Genomic DNA, 17597 nt, shown 5'->3' on the forward strand with positions numbered 1-17597 from the left:
TGAGCTCCCTCCCCCACCCCTCGCCCCCCAACCCCAACCCCCAGAGGGCCTCCTGCATGGCCAGCAGCATCCCTGTGGGTTTTCACAGGACAATGTTTGTATTTACAGCCTCTTGACCTCCAGGATCTGATCTGCTGGGCAGGAGCCAGCCTCCTTCCTGCCCTGCTCTTCCTGTGACACACACCTAGGTGGAGCTCCGGCAGCCCTCCCCCACTCAGCCCTCCGTGACTCAGTGGAAGCTGGTGGCCACTTCCTTACTTTACCCACCCACACTCACATTCCAATGGCCAGCTCACTGACTCCTGGAACTTGACCCACAGGTCCCAGCCTCTGCTTAGAGTACATAGTCATCTCTTTATGGGACAATTTACAAGCAGGACCAGCCCAGGATGGGAAGGGCTCACATGTGTCTGACCCACTGTGAATAACTAACTTCTGTGAATCCTTCCCTTTGACCCCTGGCTGACCTGGGACTCTTGTTTAAAGAATCTAGAGACTCAGCCTCAATGCTGGATTTAGTGTGATTACAATTAAAAAACAAAAACAAAACAACAGCTTTTAAAAAATCATTTAGGAGGGGCTGGGGACACAGTTGAGTGGTAGGGTGCTCGTCCAGTAAACATGAGCGCCTATGTTCAGCACCTCATAGCGCCAGAGGAGGGCGGGATTAACGTGCTGGAGATGTAGTTCAGTTGCTAGAGCATTTACCTAGCATGCAGCGGGCCGTGTCTGGCCTCCTGAACCAAATGAAATCAGGTATTGTGGTTCACATCTGTACCCAGCACTGCAGAGGTGTGGAGGCAGGAGGATCAGTTCAGGCGCATCCTTAGCTACACAGTGAGTTTGAGGCCACTTTAAATTACATAAAACCTTGTCTCAAGTTAAAAAATAAATAAATAAATTCAGTCCCCAGTACTGTAAACAAAAACAAAACAAGCAAATGAACAGCCCAGCTGGAAAGGGACAGTGCTTCAGTGACTGGTCCTTTCCTGGGAATTCTTTAGAAATCCACAGCTCTCTCAATCAACGGAGACGTAACATTAATTTGCATAACCCCGGGTCCAGTGCGGCTTCTTCAATAAGTTATCAGGTCCCCAGACTGCCTCCATCATCTTCACGGTCCGCTCCCTTTAGCCCTGAGATTACAGAAAAGCTGCTGCACTTCCTGCTTTCCTACAGCCCCCTAGACAGAAGAAAGAGGAAGGATGGGAGGCACGCTACTTCCCTTTTCTAAAAAGACAGAAATGACGTTCCCCGAAGCCTCGGTTGGCTGAGCTTGCCTACATTCCTTTGCACAGCCAGGTGTCACACACTCGGCCCTCGTCAGATGGTGACTGTACGGGAGAGAGCTTGCCATGGCTGCTAGAGAGATGGTGGTGGACGAGGTGAGCACTCACTGCACGTGCAAAGGCTGCGTGGTGGGAATCCAGCGGGAGGACCGTGCTCCCTCCCTGTGCCCCAAGGAGACCTGGTTGTCCAGCTCAAACCGAGACTCAGTCTGGCAGCTCCACATTTGTGTCCAAACTTCCATCCACTCTGCGTGATCACTCAGGGTAAACCTGTGGACGGTAGCCATGCCATTAACTACTTGCTAATGTCCCGGAAATAGCTGCTCCGAAGTGACCACCACGCTTCCCAGAGAAGCTGAGCTGACTTCATTGGGAAGGCATGGCAGCTCACAGAGAACCAGAATGCATGATGGGAGGTGGGGACTGAAAGATGCCTCTGCCAAAGCCCGTGTGTGTCCCGAGAGCAGATCCCCCATCCTAGCCAGAAGCCCAGCCAGGTTCTCAGACACAGGGGAAGGAGTCAAGCTGGGACAAGATGCCTTTGGGGAGCAGGCACAGCTGTTGAGGGGTTCCCCTTTGGCGGTGTCTTTTCTGGGTCTGTGGCTGTATTTTGCCTCATGTTTCTATCCGCGGCAGGTCAATGAACATTTCCTTTGTGGGATGGTGAACACTACGGAGACCATGCGTGCTGTGTCTATAGTGGTAGGTTACAAGAAAGGTCACAGTGTCTCCTTGTCGCTTTACCCTGTGTTCCACTGGGCAGCAATCACCTCTCCACTGTGAACTGATTTGCTCAGGCCAGCAGAAATCAGTAAAGACTTTACTCTAGCCATTAATCCCACTGGGCGAGATAAGACCACTACCACAATTTCTGAGCCAAAGTTGAAGCAAGCTTTATTAACTACCGGCCAGGACGATGGACAACAGCCCATCCCATACCCGGGGATTCCACAGTATGGAACCAAATCACATTAGTCAGAGGCTTATAAAGGCAAAACCCAAAGGCCTTGTTCTTCCTGCCTTTGTCCAATGGGGGTGAACATACATCCTGATGTATTTCCTTCTATGTATCGCCTGCCTACATGTGACCAAGCACATCCTGAGCAGTTGGGGCGACCATGCTTGGTTATAAACGTGAGAACACATGGCTTGTGATCTTATACGAATGATAGCCTGCAGCATTCCAGGACGCTGTCTGTCCTTGGTCAAACGGGGCTTGCAGGTTAGAGGCACAGTCATTTAAACTTAAAACATGACTTTAGCCCTCACACAGCCCTCATCCTTTTGCCTGTCTCTGTCCAGGGAGGCCTAAGAGCAGCCTGAGTCACTCAGATGAGCACACAGCAGCCATCTAGCTGAGACCCCCTTGTGCAGTGTGACCATGGCCTGCAAAGCGAATCCCCCAGACTCACTACAGCATCAGGAGCTGGGTCTTGTGAGAGATGATGCGATCATGCCCATTACCAGAGGGAGTTATAAACTCGAGTTGGGCCTCCCTTGCTCTCTTCATTCTTACCTTCTCTGTCCCACACCAGATGGAGCATCATGCTCTTGGACTTCCCAGCCTCCAGAACCAGGAATGAAAAAAAACAAAACAAAACAAAAAAAAACTCTGTTCTTTATAAATCCCTTAGTTTAGGGCATTCTGTCTTAGAAGCAGGAAACAGACCAAAAAACCATCCTGTCCAGCCAGCCCATCTGACTCAGCAGCTGACCCTGACTATTACACCAGGGTCTACAGAACCTTGGACTCAACACAACACCTGCCTCAGACCCAAGGATAGGGATGGCTTGTGTATTAGTTACTTTTCTGTTGCTATGATAAAAGACCATGACCAAAGCAATTTATAGAAAGAAGAGGGTAAGGGTCCATCAATCATGGTGGGGGCGGGCACAGAAGCAGGCACAATGGCTGGAGCAGGAAGCTGAGAGCTCACATCTCCACAAGCGTGAAACAGAGAGAGTGCAGTAAGCTGAGCAAATAGGGTGAGGCTGAATAATATCAAAGTCCACTCCCAGTGACATACGCCCTTCAACAAGGCTGCCCAGCTTAAACTTCCCCCAAACAGCTGGGGACCAAGTGTTCAAATACTTAAGCCTATGGGGACATCTCTCATCTGAAAGACTACAGCTTATTAAACAGAAAGAGCTGGCTGGTCAGTTACTGTGGGCTGGACTCTAGACACCAACTATGTGCTTTACGTGTCTGAGTAATTGCTTGATTTAACTTTGAGACAGGGTGTCTTAGTCAGGGTTTCTATTGCTGTGAAGAGACACCCTGATCACAGCAACTCTTATAAAATAAAACACTTAATTGGGGTGGCTTGCTTACAGTTTCAGAGGTTCAGCCCACTATCTTCATGGTGGCATGCAGGCAGACACGGTGCTGGAGTAGTAGCTAAGAGTCCTATATCTTTTGGGCAACAGGAATTTGTTTGAGACACTGGGTCGTATCCTGAGCATAGGAAACCTCAAAGCCCACCCCCACAGTGACCCACTTCCTCCAACAAGGCCATACCCACTCCAACAAAGCCACACTTCCTAACAATGCCACTTCCTATGAGATTATGGTGGCCAGTTACAGTCAAACCTCCACATAGGGTCTTTTGTAGCCCAGGCTGGACTTGAACTCATTTTACAGATGTCTTAGGGTGTCTATTGCTGTGAAGAGACATCATGACCAATGCAACTCTTACAAAAGAAAGTATTTAATTGGGGCCTTGCTTACAGTGTTAGTCCATTATCATCCTGGTGGGGGTGGGCTGGCAGCATGCAGACAGATATGGTGCTGGAGCAATGGCTGAGAGCCACTGGGTCTGGCATGGGCTTTTAAAACCTCAAAGCCCACCCTCAGTGACACATCTCCCCCAACAATGCCACATCTGCTAACCCTTCTAACTCTTCTCATAGTTCACCAGCTGAAGACTAAGCAGGCAAATGTAGGAGCCTATGGGAGCCATTCTCTTTCAGACCACCTCTGAGGACAAGACTGGCCTTGAACCCCTAATCCTCTTGCCTCTACCTCCCGAGTGCTGGAATTACAAGTGTGCACCACTCTCCTGATTTACTTTTAGACCAGTCCCCTTGCCTCAGCCCCCACCTTTTAACTACATTCACACCTCTCAGGGTGCAGAGTGCACTCCCAGGTCACCCTGAAATTAATTCTTCCTGCCTTCCACTCTGATGGAATTTCTGTCGAGTCAGTGACTTCACTAAGCTTTTAGCCTCTGCCAAACATGCTAGCAAGAACTTTTCCTCAGTCTCTAGTCACGTAAGGATATGGGGTAAAGGGGGAGGCACTCTGGCTGGAAGCCAGCCAGTTCTCAGGGTGGAGGCAGCACTCTGGGGAAGGTTGCTTGCTGTTTTTAAGCTGAGTAGGTTCCTGGGTGTCAGGGACTGAGGAAGGGTCCTTTGAGGCTACTCAGTCTTTCCACCGAGGGAGCTGGCATGGGACTCTAGCGTCTTTCTTCAAAGAAAGAGGTAAGAGTAGATGGAAGGTGGTAGCTGAAGGCCGTTGGCAGGATGGCAGTCACCAAAGCGGTGACCACGATAGATACCACCCTCATGCCAAGCAGGAAGGCACAGCCTCAGGCTGGATGCCATGTGCTTCGATGTGCATGCCGTCATGTTGGCTGGCCACCATTCAGGAGGCAGCAGAGCCCTACGGAAAGCCAAGGTGTCTCAGAGGATAATAGCGTCCATGTAAGTTACAGATCATCATTGGTAATGCTATGCCAGGATCAGCTGTGTGGTCTGACGCTCCTCTTTACTGCTGGTTTTCTTCCTTTCCCAGCTTCCTTTGCTGCTGCTGTCCAGTGCACCCTGTTCACACAGTACACACCCCCACAGTAATGGCTCTGACGCTGTTTACCCAGGGAGGACGAGCATGGGGCAGAGAAACTGGGACTGAGATCTCTCTCCTCCATTCTCTCTCTCTCTCCAGGGTCTTACTGAGTAGCCTGGAACTCACTATGTAGACTGGCCTCAAACTCACCGAGATCTGCCTGTCTCTGCCTCTCAGTTCTTAGATCAAAGGCGTGTGCCACCACACCTGGCATGGCATGGTTATTTCCAAGAAGTTCAGAATTAACCTGTTCATCATGGGTTTCTTCATTCACCCTCTGGGTAGTGTATGGAACTGATCAATTTTCTTTGGGACTTGGAAGGTTTTTTTGTTTAGTTTTTTTTTTTAAACTTTATTTTATGTGCATTGGTGTTTTGCCATGGGTGCCGGGTCCCCTGGAACTGAAGTTACAGACAGTTGTGAGCTGCCATGTGGGTGCTGGGAATTGAACTCAGGTCCTCTGGAAGAGCAGCCAGTGCTCTTAACTGCTGAGCCATCTCTCCAGCCCCGGGACTTGGAAGTTTTAATGTTTAACATAAAAGGCATTCTCCTTCCGATGCTTATGAAAGACTCGTGAAAAACACTGAGCAACAGCAACAAGTGACCGAAGGCAAACGGGCTGGGTGTGTTTCCTTCACGACCTGTGTGCCTTTGCAGAGGCCTTAAAACATCCCACCGAAGGCAGCGTGGCTTCTGGTGGGGAAGGGAAAGGTGGCCGCTCAGCGGGTGTGGGGAGGCAGATGTGGGCTAAAGCGACAGAGCCAGAAGAGAAGGAAATGAACAAAAAAAAGAGAAAGACAGCAAAATGAAACAAAGTGATGAGAAGTGTGCAAACAATCTGTTTTATATCAAACTTCCTACAGGGGGGGATGGGCCACACTGGCTGCCCGCCACAGAAAGAAGACAGCCCCTCGTCTCTCCCAGGGTGCCGCTGATCCGATAGGGTCACCAGTCTTCTGGCTGAGTAGCTTCTACAGGACTTATTGCTTCCTCTTTCTCAGCCACCCTGTGGCCACCTGTTCCTGGGGAGCTCTGCCCCAATAACAACCAGGAAAACCCAGAGACTGAGAATAGCCCATTTCCCAGAACCTCAGGTACAGGGCGGTGGGGTGAGGACTTCTTGGACACGAGCTCTCTGTTAGCTGAAAAAATGTGCTGTCATGTGCCTTGCTCTCGGGGTCAGCTCTCAGGAGAGGCCACACAGCACCTCTGCTTGCCCTCATGAAGGGCAGGGCTTCCACAGCCTGGCCAAGGAATCACCCGATCAAATGCAGGACCCGCTAGGCAAGGACTCTGCCACCGAGCTGCTTCCCAGCCCTACGACTTAGTTTTGTAGTGAAAGTGCTTGGGATGGTTCATATTGTTTGTCCACTTGACAAGACAAGAGAATATCTTGGACAAAGATATGTCTGTGAGGGATTTTCTAGACTAGGTAAATTTAGGTGGGAAGACTTGCCCTAAATGTTGGCCGGAGTCCTGGATTTCATAAAAAGGAGAAGGCAAGCTAGTCATGAGCATCCATTGCGCTCTGCTTCCTGACTGTAGACATAATGTAGCCGATAACTTTCCTACTGCCCGACCATCCCTGCTAGACAGACGGTATCCCCAGAAACTTCAAGCCAAACAAACCCTCTACCCTTCGGCCACCTTTGTCGGCCATTTTACCAGAGCCACGAGACAAGTGACTGACACAGAACTCGGTGGATTCCCAGCCACGGGGACCGCATTGGATCGTCAGCCACACAATTCACGTTGGTGTTTTATCACCTGAGTACTTGCGGTCATCTGTAGGTAAGATCTGTCGGTCCAGGTACCCCTTCCTTTCTGAAGTACACTGCACAGACATAAAACCCATGAAGGAAGCTCTGTGACTTGGTCACATGGTTGTAGGTCCACCATGGGGCAAAGGAGCCATTTTATCAGCACAGATCCCCACAGAGCTCGTGGGCATCTCCTTTTCTGGATTGTTTCTCCAGGGGTACTAACCCAAGAGATGATAACAAGCATGTATTACTCCTCTCAATTCTGTAATTGATGACCCCCTAAACTCAACAAGTTGGGGTGCTGTTCTGTTGTTCAGGCTAGCTTCAAACTCCCGGACTTCAGTAATCCTCCTGCCTCAGATTCCTAAGTAGCTGGATTGTACACCACTCTGCCTGGTAGGAGTGGACTATGTGACATCACAGTTTCTGTGTGTAGCCCACTCAGCGACTTAGTTGGGCAGCTCTGGTTTAGAGTCTCTCAGAGCTATCTGGGAGTTTGACCTGCGGCTGAGGATTCACCTCCAAGATGCCACATTCATATGGCTGGCAGGGTGGGGCTGGCTGGTAGGATGAAGCCCCAATTCCTAAAGTACTACTTTAATTACTTAGTGTAAAATAGGTTTTAAGATTTTAATTAAATGAGTATAATTCTGGCCCAGGTACAGGGCAAAGGCGGCAGAGGAGACAGACAAGCACACGGGAGGGTAGGGGAGTGGACTCGAACCCAAGAAGCAAGCAGCTTAGTGGGGATTGATAGGTACCCACGAAAGGCACTCCAGATCAAGGAACGGAATAGAACCAGTTTCAGGCCCAGAGCATTCCACAGTGGGGACAGAACTCTAACTCCAGGAGAATCTCAACTGTTTTCAATTGGCGTTAGACCAAACAGGACTGCTACCATCCTGCCTCGATCCCTAAAATGGACTGACAGCACCAGGAATACAGAGTGGTGGATTCTGGGAATAAAGAGATGGGATCAGACGCCCAACGATTCCCTTCCCTTCCCTTCCCTTCCCTTTCCTACTCTTCTCTGCTCTTCTCCCTCCCTCCCTCCCTCCCTCCCTCCCTCCTTCTCCCCTCCCCCATATTTACAATACTGGGGACTGAACCTAGGGTCTCATGTGTACTTAAGCACTTTACCACTGAGCTACATGCCCAGGCCAGTGATTATTTTTCCTGAGTAGGGGCACTGTATCTAAAGCCCAAGACAGAGTCGACATTTGAAGGTGGTGCCCTGCCCTCCTGAGAAAGAGCCCACCCTAAAAGTGAACAGCGTCATTCCCTGGACTTGGGTTCTGGACTGCACAAAAAGGAGAAAGCTAGTTGATCACGGGGCATCCATCCTTCTCTTCTACTGTTTTAAGGGAGAGAAGATCGATTTTGGCTCCCATTCCAGGTGAGACTCTATCATGGTAGAGAAATCAGTGGCAGACTGGAGGGAGCTGGTCACACCACGTCCATGATCAGGAAAGGTGTGCAAAGGAGCACACTAGCGCTCAGCTCACTTTCTCTAGTTATACAGCCCGGGACCCACCCACAATCAATTCTGAGCTTCCCACGCCAATGAACGTAATCAAGAGAATCCCTCACACTTGCGGGCCTTGGGCAAGTTCAGGGTTACCTTCAGGAGGAGCGGCAGGAAGACAGACATGATAAAACCTTCTCCAGTTTTGTACACGTTTTATACAGTGACAAGCACTGCTCTCCTGGGCTGCCTCCAGTCCCTCATTCTAACAACTCTATCCCATGTAAATCCATTTCTCCGTATGGGTAGAAAATAGTTTCAAATGACATCACTGCCTTCAGGAGGTGACAGGTGACCTTTGACCCCTGATTTCTTTTTTTTTTTTTTGCCCAAATTCCTTTTTATAGAGAGTGCTCTACTCTTATATTCAGAAAGATTTCTCTTTCCATTATTTTTAAAAAGCTCTCATATTGTTGAGTATTTCTTTTTTGTCTTTTTCTTCAAGATCTGGTCAAGATAGAGGATTGTGACACCGAGTCCATCCTCAGGCAGGATTTCTTTTATTAATTTTAGAACTTTTTTTTTCTTTTTTCTGAGACAGCCCAGGCTGTCCTTGAACTCCTGATCCTCCTGCCTCTACCTCCCAAGTGGGAGTTTTACAGACAGAAACCACCATGTCCAGCTTAATTTTAGAACTTCAAAAAAAGTAACCTCCCTCCACAGACGACAGGTAATATGAATGAAAGAACACTCCTTTGTGTGTTCATAAGTTTTACCCATAATGCACTGCTGTGCACATCCATTTGGGATAAAGCAACCAGGCACTAAGGGTGAGGCTTCCTGGAGAATGTGTGCCTAGGATATATGAAGCCACGGGCACAATCCCTGGCGTCAAAAAGCTAAGCAAGAGCTAACAAAAGAGTGAAGCAAGCCACACCCCAGGTGTCACGAGCAGCCTTGCTTTAGGGGGTCAGTCCCTCCACAGCGTGGGAGAGGTGCCACACTGCCCTACCTCACATGGAAGCTGGGCCTTGCAGCCAGGCCCCTGGAGTGTTGGAGACACCACACTGCCATAGCCCCCTTCACTGGAGCCTCCACCAGGATAGTGCGGCCTCGAAGGCATGGGAAGCCAAGTGTCCCCTCCCCCGCACTTTCTCTGGGGTCGGAGTTGGGTGAACATTTTCCTGCTTTGAGAGCCTTGCTCTGCTTTCCGAGTTCCTCTCGGGCCCATCTCCCACCTCCCCTAGAGTCCTCTGCTTTCGTGTTTGGGCCAGCAGGAAAAAAAACACCCTTGGCCTGGCTCCTTGTCTGTCAGGAATCCAACATCTCCAGGGGGCTTGCTTGGTTCCAAGTATTGCCCGGTGCTTTTCCTCGCTCACCCGTTGAGCTGTTAGCCAGGATTTCTTGGCTCCGGGTGAGATCGAAGGCCTGCCTGCGTGATGGGGGTCTGTGTTTCATTTGCAGCTGCCCTAGTCCTGCACTGGTGACAGGCCCATCCTGCAGGCCCGCAGAGGAGGCCCTTTGTGTGGCTGTCCTGGAGTGTGGGAGGGAGATGCTTCTGAGTTCCTCCTCAGCCCCGTGTCCTGCCTCCTCCTCCGCACAGCCCAGGGTCAGCGGGGTGCTGGCTTCCAAGAGCGTGCCAGCAAAGAGTGATCACCAACCCTAAACAGCCCCGGCCCCTCACTGCTTCCAAGTCAGACTGGGACCAGCTCGGCACCTGGGGCTCCCCTCAGAGGCCTTCGCAGCTGATCTTTCCCCACAGAGCTTGACAAGGCTGTGAAGATTTGGATCCCAAAGAATTCAGGGTCCTGCAGCACTTCAGGCCTCAAGCTCTGCCTGCCTAGGGGCTCACTTCCTCCCTCCCTCCCTCCCTCCCTCCCTTCCCGAGGCCTCATGCTCTGCCTGCCAAGGGACTCCTTCCTGGATTCCCCAGGTGCTTCCTGACTTTGCAATCCTTCAGTCTGCTGCAGGGCCGCCAGGCCCTGGAGTCCAAGGGTCAGGAGAGAGCCTGAAGCTTGCTGTTACCCGCCGCCTCTGCGAAACAGTCTGAGTCACGGGCTACAGTTTACAGGAACCAGCGGGCAACTGGGTTAGGACATGACCCAGAAGCAGGGACCTCCAATGTGTCCTCACTACCAAAGGTGCCCTGCCATCACCCGGAGGAGAAGGCTACACATGAAAGTAGTGAGGCCCTGGTGAAGGCGCCCTTCTCTTCCTGAGACTGTAAGGTGTGACCCAGAGCTCCGCTTGTTCTGGGGTGTTATGGCCCATGTCCAGATAAATACACGGGTATTTGGAGCCTGAAGAGATTAACTGTCACCGGGGTGCACTTGTGACTAACTGGTTAGGGAGGAAAAGAGGTTGTGGGGGTGGGGGGTGGGGGGGAGTGTTTGTGGGGGTGGTGGGAGTGGGGGTGGGTTCGCTAACAGTTCCCACCTCAGTGAGTGTTTGGTAGACAAAGCAGGTCATACAAACAACGCTGTCTTCCCTCCTTCAAGGTCAATCTCTACATTCAGCCTCCTTAGCCCAGGGTTGCCCGAACCCAAGGACTGACTGACTTGGGCACTGTGAAGATGAAGGGCCTCCTCAGACGACTGGTACCCAGGGAGTTCCCTCATCCTCCAGCCACGTAGCAGGGAGTCACAGACAGCCTTCACCCTTGAGTCACCCCGCTCATGGGTGGTCAGTCGGCCCTGGCCTCAACTACAGATGAAGACATGGATTCTGAGTTCAGGCCTGCCCCGGGGTGGGTGAGCACAAAAGCAGCAGATGGAGGAGGCTGTGCACCCACAGAGCCGGGTGAGGTGACAGGCAGGGGCTGGGGATGAGAGCCCCCTGCCTCTAGCACCCACTGGCCATCCCCAGACCCCAACTCTGGCCCTGTGGACCTCAGCCCAGGGTCACACTGTAGCCACTGGTGACGGGAGCAGCCTGGTTGTTGAGGGGAAGCCGGATGGCATCTGTATCCCACTCAGCTGGCACACGGTGTGGAAAGAGCTCTGTTGGACCTGAGCAGGCACAAAATGGTGTCGCATGGTGTCTGCCCAAGTTGGTGTCCAATGGGGGAAGAAATCCACTCCAAGGCAGAGAGGGAAGACATCAGGAGCCAGAGGGCAAGGCTGAGAAGCACAGCCGGCCAAAATGACAGCTGTTCCTGGCAAGGAAGCTCGGTTTCTCCTCATCTTCTGAAAGGCTTCCAGCAGAGTCGGATATGGATGTCCCGTGCTCCCTGAGGCTTGCACCTGCCCAGGGTTGCCAGTGGGCGGGAGTGCCATCCCATCGACCTGAAGCCCACGGCTGAGCATCACCAACCAGTCTTGACCTTTGACCTCTGAGGCCGTCACTTTCTTCTGTCCCAAGTCCAATGGCCCTTGAGGAAATCGTGTCCCCATAGCCCTCTCCAAGAGAGAGTCCCTAGGCCAAGCCCCTTGCACCCCAGTATGTTGTTCCAAATCCTAGCCCCCTAGGGCAGTGAAACTACTCAGCGCATAGCATAACGGCACCTGCTGCTGTTCATGGTTCCCTTGGAGCCTCCAGCTCACCCCTGCATGATCTAGAAAGCCCCCCCTCCAAACCCCTGCCCCTCAGAGAATCTCCAAACAAAAGGAAGGCGCTAAAAAGCCCAGTTCTGAATTCCTGGCCGCTACTGAGCTTCCTTCCCTGAAGTTATCAGCCACCCAAGTCTCCACCTAAGCACTCAGTTTTTTTTTTTTTTTGTTTTTTGTTTTTGTTTTTTTGGTTTTTTTTTTTTGCCACACTTGGGCATAAATCCAGCTCATGTTGGACACATCATCATCCCTTGCCTACAACCTATAAAGTCTCCCTGATTTAGTTTGGGGGTGTGACTCCTCTAGCTTTGATCTCTGGGCCCGGAGAACCCGCCCGGAAGTTGCTTTGCTCAAATAAACCTGTTGTTACACTTTGTCAATTTGGCACGATCTGGCTTACTGAGTTGGTGGGGATGGGGGCCAGAAAACCTGTTATCTATCTGTTGGCAAGGAATGAGATACAACACCAGGAATGAAGAAGCAAAGTGAGCCAGAGGTCAGAAGTTCAAGGCCATCCTCAGCTATATATGGGTTCCAACCCACCTGGGACACACACACACCACACAGAGAGAGAGAGAGAGTGAGTGAGAGAGAGAGAGAGAGAGAGAGAGAGAGAGAGAGAGAGAGAGAGAGAGAGAGAGAAGATTTTATTTATGCAGTTAATAGCAATGTGCCTAGGCTCATCAAATGTCTGTGTGACAGTGGGGGGCTGTGTGGCAGAGCCAGGAGAATAGGATAAATCTTTGTATTGTCTACTACCTAAGAATGCTCTAACACATTAAGCTGATTTTCAGAATTGAAGCTGAATGTCATAGAGCTCATGCCTGTAATGGATACTAACCTTGGACAATATAGCAAGACCTGCCTCAAAAATAAATTAATAAACAAAATTAAATTTTGTTGTTGTTGTTTTTCCGAGGCAGGGTTTCGCTGTGTTGTGCTTGCTGTCCTGGAACTCACTCTGTAGCCTAGGCTAGCCTCGAACTCACAGAGATCCGCCTGCCTCTGCCACCCAAGGGTTGGGATTAAAGGTGTGCACTACCACTGCCTGGCACAAAACTAAACTTAAAACTTTTAAATAAAATAGGCTCAGCTCCTTCAGAATGTGTCACTAGGCACCGCCCACCACCTTGTTCTGGTCATTGGTCTCTCTGGTACTACCTCATCTCCTCTATCATTATTTAGTGAGGATGGCCTTGAACTCCTGACCTTTCTGCCTCTGCCTCCCAAGTGCTGGTATAGGGCCAGCCAGAAGGCTCTGTGGGTAAAGGTGGATCAGCTCTTCGGATAAGAGGCTGAGAAGGGGGGAAAACCTGACCCGACCAAGTGCTGGGACTACAGGAGTTGGCCACCACCCTCGGACAATGCCCCACAATCCAACGGCATGCAAGGCTTGATCCCAGGGCCCCCAGGGCCCCCAGGGCCCCAGGGCTGCTGCTTTCTCCACTCTGTGCTAAGTTCTGCCTCCGGACTTGTGTCTGGGCTGGTCCTTCTTTGGGAGCATTTGTCCACAGATCCTCAGGGCTGTCCACCTTCCCAGGAGGCACCTCCTGAACCAGTGCGGCCTTTCCTCCTTCCCCTGCCCCACCCCCTTCTCCAGGGTTTTGCTGTGTAGCCCAGGCTAGACTCAAACTCTCAAGCCTCCTACTTCAAACTTCAAGCTCTGGCATTACAGGCATGTGCCACTATACACAGCCTACTTTAATTTCTTCATAGTACTCACCTACATATAAAACAGTTTGACTTTGAGTCTAGTCTGCTCTTTTAATTAAAACGGAGAACACTGGGGTAGGGAAGAGGGCTCACTTGGGAAAGTGCCCGTCATGCAAGCGTAGGGACCTGAATTTGGATCCCCAACACGAATGTAAAACTGCCACAGCTCATCTGTAACCCCAGTGGGTCGCAGAGTCTGGGGGTGGTGACAGGGAGATCCCTGGAGCTCACAGGCCAGCAGTGGAATCAGTGGCTCCACAGTTTACGGAGAGACTGTCCTAGCTCCTTGCTTTGTTGATGTAACATAACACTTGACGAAAGTAGCCCATTAATGTACAGTTCCATCACAGTGGGGGAGCCAGGGCAAACGGAACTTGAAGGAGCTGGTAACATTGTGTCTGCCGTCAGCAAAAAGAGAGGAATGGAGATTCAGGATTAGCTAGCATCCTCCATTATATGCAGCCCAGGACCCGAACCCAGCAAGGAATGGCCAAATCTTCCATGTCTATTAACTCAATCAAGATAATCTCTCACAGGCTTGCCCAGAGGCTAACCTAATCTAATCCCTCCCAGGCGTACCTGGAACTGCGTCTCCTAGGTGATTTCTAATCCTGTCAAGTTGACAACACACACTGATCATCACGGGGACCCTGTCTCAGGTGGAGAGTGATCAAGGAAGACACCAGTATTGACGCCTGGCTTCCCCAGACATGTGCAGCCACAGTTACACACGTACAGCACACACCCACACATTTAACTATATATCCACATCCACACACATACTTTTTAATCCTGGGCTTGGGCTGCAGCACACTGGCAGAGTGCCTTGGTAGCACATCCCTACCCCTGGAACAAACCCACCAACAAACAGTGCCAAAGGGACTTAGTCTGGCGAAATCCCAGGGCCTGGTGCACTCTGTGGATTTGATAGAAACACTCACGGGTGCTCGAACTGACTGGAGAAGGAACACCAAACCCAACTGTGAAGATGGGTTGAGTGTCTCAGGACTGGAGCGGGAAGCCAGAGAGTTCCCTGCATCCCAGGGGCAGGCTGTGGACAGGAGAGTGGGCGGGAAAACGGAAGATAAAATTGTAGCATCCCTCCAGGTCTGTTCGCAGTGCTGCTGAGGAAGTCGGATGAAGGAGCAGGAAATTCCTAGCAAGGATTTCAGGATGATTGATAGGTGAAAGGGTACTCATCTCTGCGTCCTTAACTAAGTGCTCCCTCGCGGGAGCCCAGGATTTTAGAAGACAAAGACATTCAGAAGAGTCTGAGATCCACGGGGAACCCGGGATTGGTCCCCTTGGATTTCAGATGTAAGGAAAACCCATTACCCAACCTTTCAGGGACCGATATTGAGTTCCTGTTTCGGAAGGTCTCCCTGGGTAGTTACGGACTTGCTGAACGCACAGCAGGCACTCATACACACGGGTTAGACTGGTAGCCCAGCGTTCCAGCCCTCTGCCACACTTACATCTTTCCGGAGCACACAGCACACACCGCGCACACGCGGGGCTGCATCCTTTTCATTTAACCGGTGACTCAACACAGGCTTCTCCAAACCCCCACCCGAAGGGATGCATCCTGACCACAGCTACTTGCTTCCCAGCCCCCTCCACCCAATTCCCAATTCCATTGTCAGGATTGAACAAAAGGTCTATGGCATCCTGGGTTGAAGGATTTTTAACTCTGCAGATCCCAGGAGGCTCTGACCCGCAGCAGCTTCCTGCGGGAGAATAGAGACCGAGACATCTTCCCAAGCTGAGGTTTAGTTTTGTCTGTCCCCTGGTCGTCGTCCGGGTCCGTGACCCCCTTCTCCCCAGGGTTTCTCTGTGTAGCCCTGGCCGTCCTGGAACTCTGTGGACCAGGCTGGCCTCGAACTCAGCGATCTACCTGCCTTGGCCTCCAGAGTGCGGGGTTTAAAGGCGTGAGCCACCCCGCCCGGTTTTGTTTCTATTTTTAAGAACTGAAACAAGTTTCCAATTGGACACTCCCCAGGATGTCCCCAGAGAACTCCCAGAGGCCATCAGGTCTGGCGGGCCGGATGACTTCCGTGGTGTGAGGCCCGAGCAATGCCCCAACGGGGTCTTCCCTACAGTCGTCGTCCCCCCCCCCCCCCCCCCCCAGATCCGGGTAGATCTGGAACACTCCGGCCCGGGGCGTTCCGGAACCAGTCTGCATTGGTGCGCAAACCCTGCTCGGCCCGCCTGGTGTTAAAGTTAACCTCACCCCAACCCGGGCTAAATTCTCGACCAGACAGATGCGAGGGGACAGAGAAACGTGCTGGGGAAGGTGCGGGAGCTGCAGACGCTGCATTTAAACAACACAACAACTGCCCGGCCAGTCTCTCCCCGAGGCGGCGGCCCAGCGCCCTCTGGCGGCCTCGTGGAGCCTTGCGAGCCCGGCTTGCCCGCTCGCCACGCGCGCAGAGCCCGAGAGCCTCTGCAGCCAGCCTGGCGGTGGAGAAGCACGCAACAGCTCCGGGTGCGAGTGGAGGCGGGGAGTGCAAAGTGTCCATTCGGTTCTGGGAAATGCCAAGGGCCAAGGACAGGGGCCTTCCCAAAGGGAAGCCCTGGTTCCATTTTCGTTTTTAATTTTCTGTTTTTGTTTTGGTTTTTTGAGAAAGGGTTTCTCTGTTTAGTCCTGGGTGTCCCGGAAGACCAGGCTGGCCTCGAACCGAGAGATCCACCCGCCTGTGCCTCCCACGTGCTGGGATTAATGGAGTGTGCCACCATGCCCAGCTCCTTGCTCCATTTTTAACGGATGCCTGAAATCTTACTGACACAGCAGCACCCCTTTATCTGCAGTTTGGTTTCTTTTTAAATACAGGTGTCTTGCTGTGTTGCCTAGGCTGGCCTTGAATTCCTGTGCTCAAGCAATCCTTCCACACCACCCTGGGGAGTAGCTTGGACTACATGCGTATGCTCTGTGGTGATGACATTTAACAGTGATGTTTACTCATCTTTCTACTTCAAATACCAGTGCGGCTGGAAGATCCCCACCACACTGCGCTCTCTCTCTCTCTCTCTCTCTCTCTCTCTCTCTCTCTCTCTCTCTCTCTCTCTCCTCTGCTAGCTTTGAGTTTGCTTGTCTCTTGTACTACCTAAACGGTTCTCTCCTTTTCTCGTGCTCAGTCACTAAAATGTAGACTCAACACTCTTGTCATAGTCCAGACCCTGCAGTGGCCCACTGGCTTGTCTGGACCCCTCCCTACGGCACTCAGGACTCCAGTGGGACCCGTTAGGGCCCCTCTCATCAGGTGCTTTATGGCCAAATGAGTAATTCTGTCTGCCGGGAGGCAGCCACCTGCGCTGGCTGAGGCTCTCTGCCCATGTCGGTACCACCACTTCCTGTTCAGCTTCCTCTCTCCACCTGGAATTTCTCTCCACACCTCAGGCAGGCTCTCCTCCCCACCTCTTCGTCCCTCTTTTCCCAGCCAAAGGTTCCTCTTTATCCACAATGTCTGGTGGGAATTCCTCCAACTTCACCCCTTCCTTCTCCTTGAGGTGTTTCCTGTTTGATTAGTTCTTTATTGCTCCAAAGCAGGCCATCCAGTGGCTTAAACTCTGTGCTTCAGACAATAAACATGTATTCACCCCAGCGTCTGGGGGCCAGCTGGGGCCTTCCAGCCTGGCCCTGCTACTGCTTGTTGGTGTGTCCACGGTGCGCGGCAGGACACAACTGGTGCTTGCTAGCTGTCACCCAAAGTGAAAAGGCGACTGGGCCACATATGCCCCGCGCAGCAGGCTGGTCTAGCGCAGGCTTCTTCTCACGGCAAGGATGGAAGTGCAAACGCTAACCTGGACTTCTTGGACCCCAGGCTTGGAAATGGCACACGCTCACTTCTGCCACACACTCGGGGTCCAACAAGTCACAGTCGGCCAACAAGTCACAAACAGGCCAGACCCGGGACTGAGCAGAGACTTGAGCTCTTGCTGAAGGAGCTGTAGAAGACAGCAGCTGTGGTCTGGAGA

This window comes from Peromyscus eremicus, chromosome 10, assembly GCF_949786415.1.
Source record: "Peromyscus eremicus chromosome 10, PerEre_H2_v1, whole genome shotgun sequence".
NCBI lineage: Eukaryota > Metazoa > Chordata > Mammalia > Rodentia > Cricetidae > Peromyscus > Peromyscus eremicus.